Source organism: Akebia trifoliata, chromosome 3, assembly GCF_017979445.1.
Source record: "Akebia trifoliata isolate Shusen 1 chromosome 3, ASM1797944v1, whole genome shotgun sequence".
NCBI lineage: Eukaryota > Viridiplantae > Streptophyta > Magnoliopsida > Ranunculales > Lardizabalaceae > Akebia > Akebia trifoliata.
In genome coordinates this window covers 58,834,891-58,850,033 of record NC_141377.1, presented here as the reverse complement: position 1 = coordinate 58,850,033, position 15,143 = coordinate 58,834,891, and the positions used below count along the sequence as shown (strand labels likewise).

The following is a 15,143-nucleotide window of genomic DNA, read 5'->3' as shown; positions in this document are numbered from 1 at the left end:
AAGTCTGTCCTATTAATGATGATGATGAGCTGAGAAAATGACACGCGTTCAGCGGTGATTTGATTTGGTAGGATGAGCTGTATCCAGTGAAACGTATCTAGCAGATAGATTTTGAGTAAACCTAGCCTGACTAACTTAGTAAGATTTCATATCTTACCAAGGGTAGGAAGCGCACATATGGGCATCTAAAAACATGATTCGATGCCACATGTTTGTATGGGAAATTAATTTGATTTTTCTTTTTTTTCTTTAAAAAACTCATTATTTGTCATGGTTGAATTTTAATTTTATATTTTGGGGGTTCTTAGCCATCAAATTTCAACACTTTGATTCAATTAAAAGAAAAAAATTTGAGCTATTTGTTTTTAATCTGAGTTTTTCATGAAATCTAGAAGGTTGCTATATTGGATTGCTAATTTGATAAACCATGCATGCCCAATGACTCTTAGTAAGATGTTAAATCCTATTAAATTAGTAAGGAAAGTGTTTTTCAGATGTGTGAATCAAAAGTTACGTATATTTTCTTTTTTTATTAGGACGGAAAGATACTTAGGTGGTGTTTGATTCCACTTTTAAACTGCGCTTTTGGTGGGTTTAAAATACACTTTTACGCGCGTGATTACCATTTGTTACGAAAAATAGGTAAAATTTTGACTTTTTCAAACACGGTTTGGTCAAGCAAGTATTAGGCACTTTCAAAATATGCATTTGCGCGAGAAGCAGACATCATAAAAACGATTTATGTAAATTGACAAAAATATCCTTGAACAATTAATGAAAATATGTTGGGCATCCAATATCTTATATCTCCCTCCTCAATCAAACTTATTCCTCGTCTCTTTTTATCAAAACACTACTAGATCTGTTCTCATTCCATTCATACCTTAGATCAATGGCAACAACCATCGTCGTCAACTTCAATCAAGTGTTGAACTATATGTAAGATGCATCTCAACTGTATTGAAGAACCCTAATATATTTTTCGATTTGAACCATCATGTATGTTGATTTAAGCATTCTAACTGTGGATTTTTCTTCAAAAATTGATAGATTGTATTTCCCATTAGATTCATGTCTTGGATCGACTACAACAACTAATGTCAACTTCGATCAATTGTTGAACTACAAGTTTGTTCTTCTTCAATGGTTTCTTGTCTATGAAATTTGAAATCTGGTGGTGGTTTCTTGTGTAAGAAATCTAAAATCTGAAATTTATTGGTTTATTTTAGTTATGTTCTTCTTCAATAGTTTCTTATGTATGAAATATGAAATTTATTAGTTTATTTTAGTTTAATTGATGAAAAAATCTAAAATTTGGTGGTTGATTATAGTTTGATTGACGAAAAAATCTAAGAATTTTAGTTTGATTAATGAAAAAAATTTGAAAATTTTAACTTGATTGATAAAAAAAAAAAATTGAAATTTGGTGGTTTATTTTAGTTTGAGTTATGGAAAAATCTGAAATTTGTTGGTACTCTTATCAAAAACTAAAATGAACCACCAATATTTGGTTTAATGTGTATTAATCTTGGTTTGATGATGAAAGAATCTGAAATTTGTTGACCTACTTATCAAACACCGAAATGAACCACTAATATTTGGTTTAATGTGTATTAATTTTGGTTCGATTGATGATTTTTTTAGAAATCTTGTGGTTTATTTAGTTTACAAACATAAATGAAATTTGGTGATTTATTTTGGTTTGATTGATGAAAAAATATGAAATTTGTTGGTTAATTTCCTTAAATATAAATGATCTCAATCTATTTTCATGTAATTGATTCTAAAATAAAATTTAATGAGGTTTTTTAGAGTTATTTTGTACCTTTGTTAGATGGAGGATAACACTTCAAAGGATGTGAAAGTAGATTGGACACTCAAACAACTTAAAATTTTGATCGAGATATGCTATGAATTAGTTAAGAAAAGAAGAAGACCATATAAAGTTCTTCACAAGATTGCCAATGGAATCCTAATGAGGGACTTCGAAAAAAAAATTGGTGTTTACTATGATAGAGGACAAATGAAGAACAAATGGGATAGATAAAAAGGCATTTAGGGATATTGGAATAAGATTTGCTCGAATATTGGCGTGGCTTATAATCCCAACATCAGCACATTAGATACAACTGAGTGATAGGATGGGTGGTTAGCGGTATACAATGTTAGTTTTTGTTAAGAATTTTGTGTCTTTACGTTTAAATGATGTCAGAATATAAATGAGATATTATGTAGATGTGTTATGTATATTATATATTATGTAGATGTTGGATTGTGTATTATGCAAGTATTTTCTTTATCAATAAAATTTTATATGTTCATTTTTAAGAGGAGATGCTGTCGAAATTTCGATAGAATTATAAAATTTATAAATTTATTTAAATTAAAATAATTATTTTTATAATTTTTAATATATATTTATTATATTTATATATATTTATTAGGATATTTTGGTCATTGTTTATGCATTTTGAGTGCATTATCAGCATTAAAGGTATTCTGATCATTTTATCATAATACAGTAGAATCCAGTAGTTATATCAAAAAATAATTGCCAAATTTTGGTAAACAACACAATACTTTTACAAGACTCTATCAAACAAACTTTTCAGTGTTCCAATTTTTTATAGTTGTTTCTAACAATTGTTTTTAGTCGTAAAATTTGATAGCAAAAGTTGATAGCGTTATCAAAGAACTTTCCTAAAATGATAATGTGATACACCATATCATTCATATATGGATATTTTAGACAAGATTACACTAAATAGATTAGATTAGGTTTCTTGAAGATCATTTTAATTTATTTAAGAATATTTTGTGTTTATCTATATAAATCTCATTAAGTTTCATTTAATTGAAACAAATAAATCCTATTTCTCATTATTTTATAAAAAGCAAAATGGTGAAGAAATTCATACCTAAACTTAAATTCAAATGTAATCTCAATCTAAATCGTGCAGTTGTATCCTACCTTAGTAAAGAGTTGGATTCCATTCACTTAAGAAATAACACACAATCCTAATTGTGTAAATGTGAAATCCATTATATCTGAATTTTATATTTATATGATAAAACACAATGGTGGATCCTATCATTGTCATAATAACAGAGGATAAACGTCATATTCAACTACAATTTGTGGCTCCACAAATCTCACTTTATTACTTTCCTCCTTCCCCTACAACTAGGGCTCCAACTTGGGTGAGCCTGGCTCGAGTTATGTAGAAAATGAGTTGAGCTTGGGTTGGAATATTTAAACCCGACCTCGAACCCAAACCTGATGATATATATTAATATATAAATAATTTTATATCAGTTATAGATTTTTTATTTAATTATTTTTATTCTATGTAGGCTTTGGTGTAGTATAGGGACGTACAAATTATCATTACTCGAAAATTGAATCAAAATCCATTTGGGTCGAATTGAAATCAAATTATTTCTGGGTTCAATTTCCACCCTTGGAAATCGGATCAAACCCAAACCAAGCTGAGAGCTAGAATTGAAATCAAACCGATTAAAACCTAAACACCCCCCCCCCCCTTCTATCTATATAATTATACAAATGGCAACAAAGTATCTATTTTACAATAGTAAATGGTTACCAATCAAAAGAAAGTTTCTTTCTATATATATGATTTGTACAAGGAACTATTTATTGTAATAAATAGTTACAAAATAGCAAACAAAATGTTTTTTATTTTATACTTTATACATACAATAGGCAATTGAAAAAAAATTCTATCTTTATATTTTGTATTATATACAAGTGGCAATAACAAAATAACTATTTTATGGTAATAATATATTTTAAAATATGAGTTATTGAAAATCATATATATATAATGTTTTATTAAAAAATTCAAAATTTTTAAAAAAAATTGATTTACCCGAAATTGAAATTGGACCCGAAAAAATCAATTTGGTTTTGGGTCTTGTCTTTGGAACAAAACCCGAACCCGAAATTTTCGGTTCGGTTCTACCTGAATGTACATCCCTAGTTTAGTATGAATTGTCTAAATATTTTCTCAATGATGGTTTTGAAGGTTGTATGCGATTTTATTTACTAGTTGTTTTCTTTTTGAAGTTGTATTCTTTTAAAATATAAAATTTATTTGTTAATCAAAATGAAATTGGGGTTATTCATCGAGCCCAACCCGACCAAATCCTCCAAATTACCTAATGCAGGCTAACCCGAACTCAACCCGATTTTAGAAGATCACGCTTGGGTTAGTGAGCTTTGGCCTGATGGTGGGGTTGAGTTACTATCTTTCCTTTTTTTACCCCTTAAATAGAAAGAGAATGTCTGTGTTGTAGGCACGGGCAAACTCTAGTATATATATGTTCATATTATACACCCCATTGTTACTTATCTAAAAAATAAGCTCCGATAGTTGAATTTTACGTGCACACACATAATCACTATTGTATGTTACTTCTTGAGTTATTATTTGTGAGTAAATGAAATCAATCTATAAAGAAAAAAATCTCATCTTCAACAAAGAAAAAACTATTTATCCCAAACATTTCTGTAGACACCCTAACTATTGAAATTCAATAGACAAGAATCCTTACCCAACAAATTTAATTGAACCTCAGAAATTCTATTGACTACCCCATAGTTTGAATCAATCGAGTTATTTTTCTCATTCAATTTTTTTGCTTGATTGTTCCAAATTAATTGAAAAGATACACAGAATATTAGTAAAGGAGTTTGAGCTTCCAAAGAACAAGTGTGACTTCCTTTTTTTTCATTGGAAAATAAAAATATTGGCTAGTAGGCCAATTTTTATTTGTTAAATAATAGTGGGTGGTAGGTACACTACATCATATTGCGTTTTTTGCGACGTCACAATTGCGCTAAAAACGATTGATGAAGACTATCGTTAATTGTGACAGTTTTTGACTATCGTTTAATCATCGTTTCAACCAACTAACGGTAACAAGTAAAAGTTGGGGCGCCAATAACCACTCTAAAAAAAAATTCCTCTCAGACAGAAGCTCGATCTCCGCCATTGTCGAGCTTCTTCTCTCTTCTCTCATTCACACTCTCTCTACTCATCTTTGTCTCTCCTCCTACCCTCTACTCGTCTCTGCAAATGAATAACACATTAACATTGTTTTTTTATAATTAATTTTAAAAAATTAAATAGATAGTTTAGATAAGGTGTTGTGTTACTTTAGGTAAAACAATGATATTTTTGTCATTTAAAAATTTAATTAAAATGAATTTATATGCAATGTTGATAATAAAGTAACAAAAGGTTATTTTTATAATTTAAAAAAATTAACTAACGACAACAAAACTCACCCTTCTTTCATTTCGTTGGTAAAGATTTAAAAAAATATGTATATGAATTATTACTTGTAAAATAAGCAATAGTTAGATTATGCAACATTTTCCTTCCTTATCTATGGAATGTCATAATCTCTTCAATGGTAAGATTACTTAGGATTAAAGATTTATTTTTAAATTATATAATCTCTTCGATAGTCATTTTCGCATCATAAAGTAAAATCTTATTCTCTCCTAAAAATCTAATTAATTTTGAACAAAAACAAAAGTCTTTCTAACTTTTCCTAGTGTAATTCGGTTCACAAAATCCTCATGGATCAATGTTATTCGACTATTCTACCATGTTAAATTTTTTAGATTTTTTTTTCTTCCATCCATTGTATCCAACCTATAGGAAACTAGAAAAATCCTTGGATTTGGTTTAACATAGTTAAAAAGGTTCTTTTTGGTCCAACGACGACGGACATAGTCATGTCTAATAACCAACGATTTTTGGGCATAGTGATCAGGACTTCCCTTCAACAAATGAGAGGTTTTGAGTTCAAGTCCCCTCATTGGCCACTCACATGGATTTATCTAATCTTATTTGATATATGTGATATTGCATGTATCCAGGAGGATATGGACAAGATATGATTGATAAATTTTGATAACTACGATTTGAAACAAGAAGTAAATGACAAAGTGTTCTTATGTTTCCAAGCAAAATGACTTACGTACCCAAAAAACAAGAAAAAGTAGGCCTTAGGTACCTTTCAACACTTACATCATCTTTATAAAAAAAAAGTTCATGTATTATGACCTATCATTAGTGGAGTGCCTGTGTAATGCATGTGAGTGACCAAATGAGCTCCTAATCGAGAAAGATAAAAGGAATATCATATCTTTTGAAGACTATAAAATTATATTTGATGATTAAGAGGGAGAAATCATAATTTGAAGGTAATTCTTTCATTATGATTTTGGTTGATCAAATTCGATCTTTTCCAAGGGATGTGGTTGATAGAGAGAACACCCATGAGAAAAGATCAAACTCTTTTAAAAAAATCCCAAATGTAATAAATTGATAGAAAATATTTTCACATATTTTAAAAGAAGAGTCGTGATAATCTGACACCGTAAATCCTTTGCCTAGGAAGCTCAAGAACAGACCTTTTTGATTTCGTTTGGTTCTATTAAGGGAGCGTACAAAAAAGTGAGACAAAAGATCATAACTCCTAAAAGAATCTAAAAAATGAAGTCGCATATGTTCTGCCACTACAATTTATCATTGATTAATGCGGGAATGGGGGACACACAGGGACATCTAGATGTGATGGTGTGCACATGCCCATAGATGTATTTCTTAGAGATGTGAGTAAAATACATCTACGAACAAACACGCGTCACCATATCAAGATGTCCCCCAATCATCCCCCACTAAGGTCACTCTAGCATGACTCTTTATCATTAATCTTCTATTTAAATATCCTAAAAATTGAAGATATGTAACGAAAGTAGATATGAACTCGTCAGACTCACCTTAACAACTATCAAATAAGAATTAAAATTGGGGTACTATTATGAGAAATAAATACTTTTATTTACAAAACCAAAATAAAAACCAATCCTTTATTTTTTATTTTTTAATTAGTCTTTTTCTCAATTTATTTATTTATTTATTATGCAACACGGAAACCCTGATAAAGAATGCGCCGCCCGCTTTAATTTTTTTTTTGTTCTCGGAGAATCTTGAATGTTATTAAAGTGCGCCTTTACACGTGAGCTGCACCAGAAAGGCACGACTCCTTTATGACCTTTCGATCAAAAGCATGTGTAGGTGGGACCTTGACCATAACAAGATGGCTAAGCCGTTTTTTGTGCCCAACTACAAGTGAAGTGATGGATTTGGACATTATGACTGTTTTACAAAAAAAGATTGAAGAAGGCCTTATTATTGGGTCAATTTGGAACCAATAAATTATGGGCCATATTTACATTATTGTGTGGGGCCCACTAACTGTTACGAGATTGGATTATACAGACCAAAGGACCATCTATCTTTATGGATCACATGTCAACGTGGTAGTCAAAAATACAATTGGGTGCCACATGTACATAGAACATTAAATTTAATAAACTCTCCCCCCAACCCCCATCAAAAAACAAAAAAACAAAAAATTTAATAAATTCTTAAATTTTAAATGAGAGTTCAATGGTGTATAGTTTTTTTCAAATCCATTTCAAACCACAAAATCAAGAGCGTTGAAGTGTCATTTGGATCAACATGAATGTCCACATTACCCAAATGAAGATCTCAATCACTCTAGGCTTGACATGGTCCTTGGGTCCATGCAACACTTACCATGGTCCATGAATATATAGTCACCTTAAGATTTGTTCTAAATGGGGTAGGGACATCCTAAGAGGGAAAATGGTACCTCAGGGTTAGATATGACCTCATATTAAATATATCCTTGTCCAATTAATAAATTGATTTGTATTTCTTGACAAGAATCCAACCTTGGGATGACCTGATCTTCAAGATAGGATAACAACCCAAAAGTGTATTCAACAACATAATTCACAAAAATAGATAATCATTAATCGATCATGGGAAGGACAAAATGGAAGGATATTGCCTAATTAGGATTCAAGATAAATAGTCCTATAAAGAGGTGGAAAATAATAAGCAAAAAGACTTTTGATGATTCACTAAATTTAAGTTCAATTCTTACTTAAGCGTGCAAGGTTATTTGGCAGGTACCACACCAATGTCTCACGATGACATTGACATTAAAAACAATATCTACTATAAGTTTGGATGTGGGACATTAATGATTTCAAGGTGTTTGTGATCGACAAAAAAACAAAAAAAATCACTACAGATATTATAGGTTTGAGACCATTCCAAACATAATCCATTATAATTATTGTAAACACCCCAAAATTACATATTCAAAGTATTATCTTCTTGACATTTGTCCCATTCAAGCTTGAGATTATTTCTTGTAGCACAGATAATGAGAAGACGTATGATAATCTGTGACATACTCCCCTCTTGACATGGCATGTATATAGAACCATAGATTTTTTTCTTCAGGATATACAACTGCACATATGTCTGAGGGGGAGTCAGAAAATCATTATTCTAATGAGAAGAATAATGTTAAAGTGGACTTTGGCTCGAACCTCATATCACACTTCTTGATGTGAAAGTGTATGAGAACTATAGATATTTTCATCGAGATACGAGTGAAAAACATATATGATTCGTATCCACTTTCACGTCAAGAAGTGCAATATGAAGTTCGAGCTTGAGATCACTCCAGGACGACTCTAATGAGAATACGATGAATGGGTAAAATGCCTTTAGTATGCACTAAACCAAGTGTAAGTGCATGATTTCTTTATTCCACCCTATGGCATGGTTCGATGAAGATGATAATTTTTTTTTTCTTTAGAATAAATAATATATCGTTAAAAATTTCAAATATTTTGTAAAGTTGGGCATGATTGATTATGAAATATGCCTAAATAGTACTTAAGATATAATTTTTGACCTTTTGAAAAATTAAATTTTAAGTCATGTGATGCATTTAATTTATAGCACATGTTTCCACTCTAGGCCAACAACAGAATGAGACTTCGGATGCATTATCCAAAAGTTCAACAAAACGACATGTAGGATGTTTTCCAAAAGAAGAAGATTGCGTGGGATATAGATCAAACGGCTAAGCTCATGAACTTGGTCAATTTTTATTAATGTGCAATGTACACACTCCACTAAAATTAGAGTGAATTATCTTATAGATAAATATGATATATTATTTATTTAGAGAGTTTCTATTGGCACGCCAATTTTTACTAATGCAACATCAACTTGTGCAATTTTTCTGTATAGGCATTGGTGTGGCATTAGTAAAAATTAGTATAGCAATAGTAGTTCTATTTATTTATTTAGTGATTATGATTGACGACTCCATTTTTATTTATTTATTGTAGTATGTGACTCATATTGAGTGGAACAGGTATATAGAGAAAGTAGGCGGATGCTAGAGTGAAGTGGAGGCAACGCCCTCGATAGAGTTTAGGATTTATGATGTAATTTACTATTTTATTATGAGGGACGATTAATAGGTTGGGAGTGCGGGGGTAACACCCCTGTGGTACAGTACAATGTAACCCTAATTTGATATATAGTGGAAATTCAGTTCCTCACTTTTATAAATGTAGGCACACCGTCGAATCACGTTAAATATGTGTGTTCTTATTACTTTCTTGTTTTTCTCTTTTTGTATTATTCATCATAATTACTGCATGTAGCACAACATTTTCTAAAATATACGGTTGTTATTATTAGCACTCCAATATATTCGAACTATACACCACTCTTCTTTTTCTTCTTCTACTTTTCTTACGATGACATTAACACTAAAAACAATATCTACTACAAGTTTGGATGTGGGACATTAATGATTTCAAGGTGTTTGTGATCGACAAAGAATAAAAATAAAAACCACTAAAGATATTATAGGTTTGAGACCATTCCGAACATAATCCATTATAATTATTGTAGACACCCCAAAATTACACATTCAAAGTATTATTTTCTTGACATTTGTCCCATTCAAGCTTGTGATTATTTCTTGTCGCACAGATAATGAGAAGACGTATGATAATCTGTGACATACTCCCCTCTTGACATGGCATGTATATAGAACCATATATTTTTTTCTTCAGGATATACAACTGCACATATGTCTGAGGGGGAGTCAGAAAATCATTATTCTAATGAGAAGAATAATGTTAAAGTGGACTTTGGCTCGAACCTCATATCACACTTCTTGATGTGAAAGTGTATGAGAACTATAGATATTTTCATCGAGATACGATTGAAAAAATATATATGATTCCTATCCACTTTCAGGTCAAGAAGTGCAATATGAAGTTCCAGCTTGAGGTCACTCCAGGACGACTCTAATGAGAATAAGATGGATGGGCAAAATGCCTTTAGTATGCACTAAACCAAGTGTAAGTGTATGATTTCTTTATTCCACCCCATGGCATGGTTCGATGAAATTGATAATTTTTTATTTTCTTTAGAATAAATAATATATCATTAAAAATTTCAAATATTTCATAAAGTTGGACATGATTGATTATGAAATATACCTAAATAATACTTAAAGATATAATTTAGAATCTTTTGAAAAATTAAATTTAAAGTCAAGTGATGCATTTAATTTCTAACATATGTTTCCATTCTAGACCCACATCAGAATGAGACTTCGGATGCATTATCCACAAGTTCAACAAAACGACATGATGGATGTTTTCCAACCATAATAAAAGAAAGAAGATTGCGTGGGATATATAGACCTAACGGGCTAAGTTCACCAACTTAGTCAATTTTAATTAATGTGCAATGTACACACTCCACTTAAATTAGAGTGAATTATCTTATAGATAAATGTGAAATATTATTTATTTAGAGAGATGCTATTGGCACACCAATTTTTACTAATACAACACCAACTTTATGCAATTAGTGATTGTGATTGACGATTCCACTTCTTTTCATTTTATTTTATTTTATTTTCTAAAAATACGGTTGTTATATTAGCACTCCAATATATTTGAACTATACACCACTCTTCTTCTTCGTGTTTTCTTAGGAGGATAAAAAAACAAACTAAAAATACACCCGGAGCCTTAAATGGATATAACTCTGAAGTACCCCTCAAAATTTGGTGAAATTATAAATACCTCTATATTATTTAATTTCAAAGGAATGATCAATCCTTAGACCTCAGTCTTACATGAGAGACTAATATAGTATTTCCGGAGCCTTTGTCTTCAACATGTAGTATATTTGTTTAGCCTATTGAACCTCTTCCACCTTTAAACCCATCTTCTTCCACTTCTTAACTAAAAAACCCTTTTTTCTTTTCTCTATCTCAAAACCTATTATCTTTATTTTTTGAAAAAGTAGAAGATGAGAGTATTTCAATTATTTTACATTAATCTCTCACGATAGATCAAAGTCAAAGGATATGTCATCAATTTGAAAGCACATGAATATCTCTAAGTTCCACCAAAATCTGGTGGGATTCTTCAAAATAACCCAAGAGGTGTGGTTACATAACAACAAAATGTCACTACATATAATTATGGGGTGGTCTACTTGCAACCACTTTTTTAGACTTTATGTACCCACTTACTCTTTGTGTCTTCCTAAAATTCCTCTAGTCTCAACATACCCACCACCACCCCAATTGAAACCTTTTTCTATATACTCTTTGCACTTATCTACCCTCCCGAACTTTCATCCTATGTTTCAAACGCACTTCCTTTTTTTTCGTGTTCGATTCTATCGGATGTCTCTATTTGGAAACCTGGGAGCTCAGGCCTCGCCAAACAACTGGTTCTTAATTGAAATTTGAATTCGGAAGTGCCAGATTGTTCTTCTCTCTCTCCTTTTTTTTGCATAAGGTTTCAATGAGGGTTTTAATATGCAAGATGCAATATCTTTAAAACTTACAAAGCAAGCTATAAATGATTATGAAAACTTCAACTCCTAACCTAGAGACTACTAGAAATTAATAAAAAATCAATCGAAGCTTCATTGGATAGTTTAGTACTAAATTCGATAAGATTCTATTGAGTCATAATAAATTTTTTTTTTTTTGTGTAGGTTCCTACCAAATAAAAAAGTTTAGCCTATTTTAAATTGTCTATGGAGAGCTTTTTGTTAGGGTCAATTTGATTATTATTTCACCATTTTTCATATTGTCTCTTATTCTCTTTATGTGAGTGCATAGAATCTAAATTATATGGTGTGGCAATATCAGTTCAAAATGAAGGGTAAAATTGTCAATAGAACCAGAATTTAAGCCACCTAAACGTGGTGCCCCCATCATGTAAACATCACAATTAGGCAATGAAAATGATGCACCACCCAATACCCATCTTATATTCTTATTAGGTTTATTTTCACATACGAAAATGATGATGTCATCCTCAGGAGGACCAACTCCCTGCAGCTTAGCAACCACCCAACAGTATGGACATTGGGAGTGTGGTGTGGTCCACCCGGGCTGATGATGGCAACTTTATTTGTCACCAATCACCATTATGTTATTTATAGGGATTAATCACGATTTTGACTTCTTATGGTCACTCACTTGATTGTAGAGGAAAGATAGGTGCTTTTTGGTTGTGTTCTCTTCCCAATAATGATGGATTAGAATATAAAAACAAACTTGTCTCTAAATAAACTCAAACAACCCCACAATTCTTATTCAATGGTGAGCTTTAATTTGTGGATCCCATGCACTATATATATATATATGATTAAACACTAGAACGTGAGTCAAGGTGTTTAATTGAAAATTTAAACTAATAAATAATATTAAAATATAAAAATAGAGAAGACAATAATAATAATTCATAATGTCTAAGATTCAAATATTTAAAATGGTATAATATATATTGATTAGCTTCTTCTGCAAATACAATTAAAAAAATGTTATTAAATGATCTTATTTTTGTTGGAATTTAGAGAGTTGAATTTGAAAATCCTTTAATATTGAATAGTTTTAAACTAATATTTAAATCACAGGGTAAATCAATCACAACTTTTCTTTCTGCTTTATGTTTTTTTTACTTTATTGCTTTAAATTTTAGTTGTTAATATTGATTTTTTTGCTTTGAGTAATTTTAATCCCACGTCGATTAGAAGAAGAATTGATTTGCAATTATGAAATAATTGTACTTCTAATAACTTTAAAATTGATAGAAGTAATGAGCGGGCTCACATGCGCACACAGGGGCCCAAGAGAAAATCCTAAAGTTTCAATTAGGATTTGGATCAACCGATTCGAAAATCTTAATGGTCATGGGAAAATGCATAGACTTTTCACTTAGGATGAATCGACTAGGTTGGAATTTGAATTGACTTGGCCCCAAAATTCAATGAACTTGTCGGTCATCAAGTCAACTCAGTCAAGTTGGATCAAAATGCATCTACTCAAGTATGAAACTCGAGCAAATTATTCGGTTATATATATAGTATTTTTGTGGGCAACAAAAATTAAATATTTATAAATTTAATATAATTTATTTGACTCATTCGAGTCAACTGATAAGTTCTCAATTTGACTCAATGGATATTGAAGTCGAGTTTTAAGACTACGGCTTTGAGTTTTGGAGTAAGGTAATCGTGAGCATACATTAGCATATAGTTGTATTTCCATCCATTTTCCTATCAAGGGTAAAAATCATTTTAGGCATGAAATTGAATTCAGGGTGTGCTCCTTAGTTCAAGACTTCGATTCTCTATATGCCCCTCCATATAAACGTGACTACTTACCCATCGTAACATGTAGCAATGTGGGATGGTGCATGCGGCCGAGTAGATTAGTCTTACCAAAAGGGCGATACTCCTTGAGTTAATGAAAAAAAAAAAAAAAAACACCTAAAACTTGTATTTTACATCCATTTCCCATGTGCAATTAAATAGTCCTTAAAGTGACTAAGAAGGAAAGTTGTAGGTAAGGTAGGTAGCCAGGACAAATAGGAATTGATGATAACTCTCGTTAAAATAAATGAGAGAGTGTTTGGTTGTCTTTTTTACGTACTTGGTCTTGAACCCCACATGTAGGGGTGTCAATGGGTACTCATTTACTCAAAATCGAATCAGAATCAAAAATCGAAAATCCTAATTTCGATTTTCTTTTTATTAGAACCTATTAGAGCCCGGTCTAATATGGAATCGAAACGAAAGGAACCGAAACCATTAGTTTCTACCCGATGGGTACCCGCAAATACCTGGAACCAATTTATTTTGTCATTTATTTTTTATATTATACATGATTGAAGGTTATTTTGTATTTTAAAATAAACATATATGTGATATAAAGTTCTTCATATTTCATATAAACTAAATATTTGAACTTAAAATGAGTCATTTCTTTTTAAATTTCTTACTTGTAAAGGAGATAAATTTTAATTTTTGAAAATAAAAGTCATTAAATCATCTTTTTAGTGGAATAAATTTGCTTCTTGTTTGATTTTTTTATTTTTTATTTACAAGAAAAATGTCCTAAAAATAAAAATTCTCATAATATTTTCATTTTGTTATATCACAAGTAATTACATTTGTGTCACTTATTTTATTAATTAACATTGTTCATAAATAATAATATATATCATTATACTATTCATATTTTTTATGGGATGATTTAATTAAAGAAATGACTTTTCGTTTTCGATAATAAAAATGACTTTTACTTAAAAAAAGAGAATACCACCATAACACTTATCTTTTAAGCATCTTCATATGGTTTTTCTTCTCTATTTTTTTTTTAAGATAAAAGGAAGAAGAAATCAATGGAGATGCTCTTAGCTTGGAATTGGATAAGTCTCCTAAAGAGATTGATGCGGTTCACATGTCGCATCAACGACCATTCCATTACAACTTTCTTTTTTTTTTTCCCTTTCTGAGAGAGAGTTTTAGATTCTCAGATAATTGGATGGAAGATGATTATCTATGCTAACGAATTTTGGTAATAGATGAGGTGGCTATTGTTGTGGGAGATCATTATCCCATTAAGATGTCTTCATAACTACTTCCTTGATAGGAAAAAGAGTATAAAAGTTGAGAATTATGATGTGGGTTCCTAATTTAGTACACACAATCTGTGATTTCCATCAAATCTCTAATATAGATATTTGCTTATGGTGGTGGTAATTCTAGATTTCCTCAGATATTTAATTTTGTTATTTTCTTGACAACGCTCACACTTACCACTTCAAGAAGTTCAACTTCCATATTTGAGTGCAAAACTTCCTAATGAACTTCTCT

General features: G+C 30.8%; 1 long non-coding RNA gene across 1 annotated transcript; it reads left to right on the top strand.

Annotated features, from left to right (window-relative positions):
- The first annotated feature begins 792 nt into the window (after positions 1-792).
- LOC147408416 (uncharacterized) lies at positions 793-1,228 on the top strand. The gene is made up of 2 exons (XR_015177087.1): positions 793-939; positions 1,051-1,228. It is a non-coding gene; the product is annotated as an uncharacterized LOC147408416 (long non-coding RNA).
- The last annotated feature ends 13,915 nt before the right edge of the window (positions 1,229-15,143 follow it).